Source organism: Morus notabilis, unplaced genomic scaffold (genome assembly GCF_000414095.1).
Source record: "Morus notabilis unplaced genomic scaffold, ASM41409v2 Scaffold549, whole genome shotgun sequence".
NCBI lineage: Eukaryota > Viridiplantae > Streptophyta > Magnoliopsida > Rosales > Moraceae > Morus > Morus notabilis.
Genome location: NW_010363732.1, coordinates 204,320 through 210,996, shown reverse-complemented (window position 1 = coordinate 210,996; position 6,677 = coordinate 204,320). Strand labels below are relative to the sequence as shown.

General features: G+C 35.5%; 1 non-coding gene and 1 pseudogene across 1 annotated transcript; both read left to right on the top strand.

Moving 5' to 3' along the window:
* Nucleotides 1-1,987: 1,987 nt before the first annotated feature.
* On the top strand, nucleotides 1,988-4,028 carry LOC21390180 (annotated as a pseudogene).
* Nucleotides 4,029-5,596: 1,568 nt separating this feature from the next.
* Nucleotides 5,597-5,758, top strand: LOC112092848. The gene has a single exon (XR_002902785.1). It is a non-coding gene; the product is annotated as a U1 spliceosomal RNA (small nuclear RNA).
* Nucleotides 5,759-6,677: the final 919 nt, after the last annotated feature.

Sequence of the window (6,677 nt, the reverse complement as noted above, 5' to 3'; positions counted from 1 at the left end):
GTAAGTAGGAATCTCGCCTACAGTATGAATAGATTTTAAAGGAAAAGTTACACATGTTATATATGCATGTTTATGCTTTAAGTATTGTATGCGATGCTATGTCATGCTGCATACACATAAGCAGCACACATGAATTATATGTGCTTGAGTTAATTTAATGTTATGTATACTATGCTAGATCATACTGCATACACTTAAGCAGTGCACATGAAGTATATGTATTTGAGTACATTCTATGTTATAGTATGCTTTGCTATGTCATATTGCATACACCTTAATAAGTCAAGAGGAACTTATAAGAATAATATCAGTTGAGTGCCGTACCAGCCTCCACAAGGGAGGTAACTCATGCTCCACAAGGGAGAAAAAGAAAATAACAATAATGTCCTCCGACTTAAGGGAGGCATTCAAGTTATAATCACGGTGTCGTGGGGGACCTTGCAAACCCTCACGTTCCGATGATTGCGCGCAAGTGGTACGCGAGCACTCGGGCCCATCAGTAAGAAAGATAAGATAAGATAATAAGATTATGATAAGACATCATAATTAAGCATAATCAGCTCATGCATATTTATTCATGTGTACTTACAGTTATTTTGTGAGATATAGTTCCTACTTGCTGAGCGAAAGCTCAATCAGATATGTTCATGCTGTAGGTAAGAAACCTATCAGCAATTCTTGAAGGGCAATGGCAAGCGGCGGACGAATGGTGGAGATGGGAATGGATACCGCTCACGCAGTTATCTTCCGCAGTAAGTTTAAGAAAAATTATGTATATGTATATATGATTTAAAGGTTTCAAGCATGTATGTTTAAAAAGTATAGGTACATATGTATGTTAAGGAAACCGAGGTTGTAGCTAACAACTCTCGTTTTGAGTATTTAAGTTTTAGAACGTTGCAACAGAGCATGCAACAAATAAATAAATTTTAAACATGACGATTTAAATGATTGATTTTAAAAGGGCTTTAAGATGTACTTGAATTTAAGATTTCTCACGAAATCCGTTTTAAAGTCAAAATTAAATGGCCCGATTGAATTGGCTAGTTTTAGAAAGGCTTTTAAAGAGCATTTGAAATAAGAGTTCAAATGCTGTTCTGTTTGAAAGATATTTTTAGAACGTTTTATCTTAACTGAAATTAAGAAAAGCTTTAAGAAATTTAGTGATTCACTTATTTGAAATTATTGTTACAAATTATGAAAGTATTCTTTCTTATATTAAAAAAATAAAATGTTCCGCAAATTTTAAGAAACCCCAGTAAGTACAAGTTAAAAAGTTAGTAACAGTGGCGGCCTCAAAGGAAGGGCGTCACAGTTTTCATCTATAAACAAAACAAAAAAAAAAAAAAAAAAAAAAAAAAAAAAAAAAAAAAAAAACAATCGTCACAGTTTTCATCTATAAACAAAACAAAAAAAAAAAAAACAAAAAAAAAAAAACAACAGAAAACAACTAGCAAGTTATTTTAAAACATTAAAAATAATTTTATCAAGCAGTTTAGGTGCAGATAATAATTACGCGTAGACATTATTCAAAGTGGGACAATTTGTCACGGTGGCAATCCCTAATTTGGTGAATATTATTTGGGTCGGCAAGCTTACGATAATTTAATAGTCTAAATAGGCACATAGGACGATTAGACAGTTTCATACTACTTTCTTAAAAAAAAAAAAAAAAAAAAAAATTTTATGTTATAAATAAGACGTTTATACATCTACGCAATTGACTTTTTTTTTTTGTTGTTGAAAATTCTAGCATATTCAGACTAACCAAACTTGTACTTGTTCACATTATTCAAGATTTTGTCTAATTAATGGTGCAACAAATATCAAACTATATCCGTTACAAAAAAAATAATATTAACAAAAGTCAGGCCTTTTTTTTTTTGGAACAAGGAACAGTAAACGTCATTGAGACATCGGCAAATTAATGAAGTGGAAAATATATAGTCCCACTCACAATTTTCTTAACCTTCGGGTGTTATTCTTCCGCTGTTTTGCAACAGGGAAGAGATGGATATTTTCACCAGTTTATTGTGTCTTGTTCTCATCCTTTGTATCTCAATTCAAGCCTTCAATTCATTTGCAAATCGGCCCAGAACCAAAGATCTACTTCCACCTGGTCCAAAACCTCTTCCCATCATAGGAAACCTGTTGGAGCTCGGTGACAAACCCCACAAGTCCTTGGCCAGGCTTTCCCAGACTTATGGTCCGATTATGTGTCTTAAACTCGGCCAACTAACAACTATTGTCGTTTCATCACCAACCATGGCTAAGGAAGTCATGCAAACACACAGCCAATTCTTCTCCAACCGAACAATCACAGAAGCCGCCCGCGCAACCGATCATAGCCAGGTCAGCGTGGTTTTCTCGCCTGTCTCAACTTTGTGGAGAGAGCTTCGAAAAATAAGCACTGTCCACTTGCTTGCTGCTAGGGTTCTTGATGCCAACATGAATCTGAGGCACAACAAGGTACAAGAGCTCCTACGTCATGTCCATCAAAGCGTCGAGGTCGGTGAGGCTGTCGAGTTTGGGAAAGCTGCTTTCAAAGCTACTTTGAATCTCTTGTCGACAACTTTTTTCTCTATGGATTTAGCTGATTCAAATTCCGACAACGTAAGAGAGCTCATGGAGGCTGTGCACGGCATATCTGAAGAGTTGGGAAAACCGAACGTGGCTGATTATTTCCCGATTCTTAAGAAGATTGACCCCCAAGGCATTAGGAGGCGCATCAGTATTCACTTCCAAAAAATGTTGGACTTGTTCGATCGTGCCATTGACCAAAGGTTGCGACTCAGAAAACCGAGTAGTTCTGTGAAATACGATGATATTCTGGACACTCTTATCGACATGATGGTGATCGGTGAAGAGAAGAGAGAATATGATCACCTAGACAAAAATACAATTGAACATTTATTACTGGTAAGCAAGCTCTTCACTACTTCTATAAGATTTAAGATTATTTTCAAAGAAGCCCCTAAAAGATTAGACTTGTCTCATTTTGACCTTCAACCTGCAGTTTGAAGGTTTTATTACTATGATGTTTCTAAAATTGATGAAGAATTTTTTCTGACAATTCCATCAAACTGTGTATCAAGAAGTCGCGTTATTACTCTCACACATGAATTTTTAAGAGTAATAATTGTTTAATCTGTGGATCAAGGACCCAATAAAATCCAATCGAATTATTGGCACAAAACCTCAAGACAGAGAAGGAGATTTTAATCAGTACTACAGTGCAATTTCTGACCAAATCCAAAGAAAAAAATAACAAGATTCTAGTACCATATATGCTTTCTTTTGCTTGAATTTGCGTTTATAACGTTTCTTTTAGTTGTTTGATTATAAATTTGAAATGTGTGAAAAAGGATTTATTTGGCGCTGGCACCGAAACCACTACATCCACGTTCGAGTGGTCAATGGCTGAGCTACTAAAAGCCCCAGAGATCATGTCAAAAGCGCAAGCGGAGCTAGAACAAGTTATTGGCAAAGGAAACCAAGTGAAAGAATCAGACATAACTCGACTCCCTTATTTGCAAGCCATTGTCAAAGAAACCCTCCGCTTGCATCCTCCGGTTCCGTTTCTGATTCCTCGCAAAGCTGAAAGTGATGTCGAAGTCTGCGGGCGTACCATCCCGAAGGATTCTCAAGTGCTAGTCAATGTATGGGCCATGGGGAGAGACCCCAGCATTTGGGAAAATCCCAACAAGTTTATGCCAGAGAGATTTTTGGAATTGAATATGGATTTTGGAGGCCGGGATTTTGAGCTCATTCCCTTCGGTGCTGGGCGCAGAATATGTCCTGGATTGCCATTGGCAACGCGAATGTTGCACTTGATGCTGGGTTCTTTGCTTCACTCCTTTGATTGGAAGTTGGAGGATGGGGTTAGACCGGAAACTATGAACATGGAAGAAAAGTTTGGGATCACCTTACAAATGGCCCAACATTTGCGAGCTATTCCTACAGCGCGACGACCAAATATTAGTGTTGGGTCCATGTGAAACCATTTGTAGGACACATGTTAGGAGAAAAGAGACAAAATTTTAATTAATATTTTTTATAACTAAATAATTATATTAGTCAAAAAAGTATTAATTAAGACTAATAAATAAAAAAATTCAGAGTCGTGCACTCTAAAACCAGTTCTCTAATTTTCTCTACATGTTATTACATCATCATGCTCTTAATAAACAATACTAACAAATACTAGTGTGTATCATCATGCTACTGATAAATAATAATGGATGATGATGCTGATAATAATACTATTACGAGACTAAAGGTGCATGTCTGTTTACCACGCAGAAAAGAAGAAATTAAGGGCCGAGTTTTTAATTCGAGTTGAGATGTGACTTTATATGAAAACTTTTTACTGTAGTAAAAAAGTTAGATGTGACTATTTTTAAGAGTTTTTTACTGTAGCAAAACTCAAATTTTAAACTCAAATCGGTGAAATAAACGGAGCCTAAAACAATACGCCTTGTAAACCTGCTTAGTTTGGAGAACAAATAAAGATTTATTAGTTGGTTCATATCATCTTGCCTCCCACGTCAGTCTCCATATTAAAATTTCAATGTGCTGTCATTTATAAGAAAAGCTGAATATCCATCTTGCTCTATTTGTCATATAGTTTTTATATATATGTGTATACATATATTCTTTTATTTAGTTAATCTCAGTTTTTGTCCTTGAATTATTGGAAAAATTCTAGTTTGGCACTTGACTTGTAAAGCGTCGCATGACTGAGTTCTAAATTTATAAATTGTCCCAAGTTAATTCTTTTTTTTATAAGACTATTAAAATGTGAGTGGAAAAAGCTGTGAGAGAACCATGTGCAGTTTAGAAGAAGTTAATTTTATATTGTTTATATTAGGGCACCACAAATGAGAAGGAAGTCGTCGAGCTTTTAATAGTTAAAATGTGATTTCATATGATTTTGAGATTTTATCAATTACTTTTGATGTTTGGATTTTCTTTTGAGACTTTAGTTTATTTTCATGATATATCAATATTAAGTTATTGAATTATATATTTAATCTGATGCAATTTACTTTATGTGTTAATAATATCACAAGGTTTTTTTTTCCTTAATGCGTAAATAGATATCTCGATTCAATAGAAGCCCAAATAAGTGAATAGGGTTTCTCTACCAGGTGTTCTGCCCGTGGCTTCAGGGGGTATTCACATTTGGCATATGCCTGCTTTGACCGAGATCTTTGGAGATGATTCCGTACTACAATTCGGTGGAGGAACTTTAGAGTATATGAAAAGTCTTTTTGATAAGGATCCTCCGACCCTGACCCTAATAAAACAAGTATGGAGGTAGGTATAAAGGTAAAAGTAAAGACGGTAGTAGGATAAGAGAAGCATACCCGACCCATTCTGCTTGATAACACTTTCATCATATTAAGATTTTACATGAATATTTAAAACATTTTTGCTATACTTAAATTTTAAACCTTACTATTAAAATTTTGCTACCTGATTTAAGCCCAGCAATGACAACTAATTGATGATGAGTAAAAATCCCACATCGGAAAAACACAGACAAGGAGGATCTGGAAGGTGCATAAAACCAAAGGGCCGTGAAAAGTTTTAGTCACTTACCTGGGTGGGGTCAATGGGCGATCAAGAAGGCCCATGGCCTAGCTTTGCGACTTCTATTGCACTTGGGAAGGGCGCCAAGCTAAGGTCTACCCAAAGTGGTGGAGCCTACGTCATTATTTGTTGCAGTGGGGGCCTGCGTTCGCGCGGCCCCTGTCCCAATTTCTAGTTGAAATGTCGATTTTCCCTATCAATAATGTCGTCAAACCCAATAAATGACAAGTTACTCGTCGTTTAGAAGTTCGACAAACGACGGAATTATACCTGTAAACGAGAACTAAAAAATAGTTTTATAATATTAATGACATGATTTATAAAACATCTAAATATCTATTTTGATCTAGTTGTTATATAATTTTTCGTTATATATATATGTTGTTATCTATGGGTAATTTCATTTTTAGTTTCGGAATTTTAAATTTCATTTTGATTCTTTGACTTTTAAAAGATTTCAGAACGAGTCATTAATTTATAAAATTGTCCCAATTTACTTAGATATCGTTCGTTTCGCGGATTCGAGTTAAAATATGACATTTTTTCAAAGTAAGAATCATATGGATTCAAATAGGCAAAACTGGGGGGGGGGGGGGGGTTTTGAAAAAGCGGGAGGAGGGGGGGGGGGGGGGGATTTTCTGAGAGTAAGAACCATATGGGTTCAAATAGGCAAAACTAGGTTCAAATGTTCTGTCAGAATTTTAACGCAAATCTGTTTTTGAAGCCCAGACGAAGCTTCTATTCAACCCGTGTGTTTAAACCCTAGAACCCCTTACCAGATGAGCATTAAGATTTTAATAGATTCATAGTCATTATAGTCCCATATAGAAGTAGCTTATATCAAATAGACGTGACCCTTAAAAGATTTAAAAAGTTGACTTAATTGTGTGGTTATCTTCTTAAATCTTATGCTAGATTTTCAAACTAACCTTCTAGTTGTTCATATTTCAGACACTCATTTTTAATCACATACTTCGTACGATTATTCCCAATTATCAAGAAGTGTAAGAAACGCCATACAATTTCCAATCAAAAAGGTGATGGCGAGAGAGGCATTGAAATTGTTCCCTCGTGATTAATTA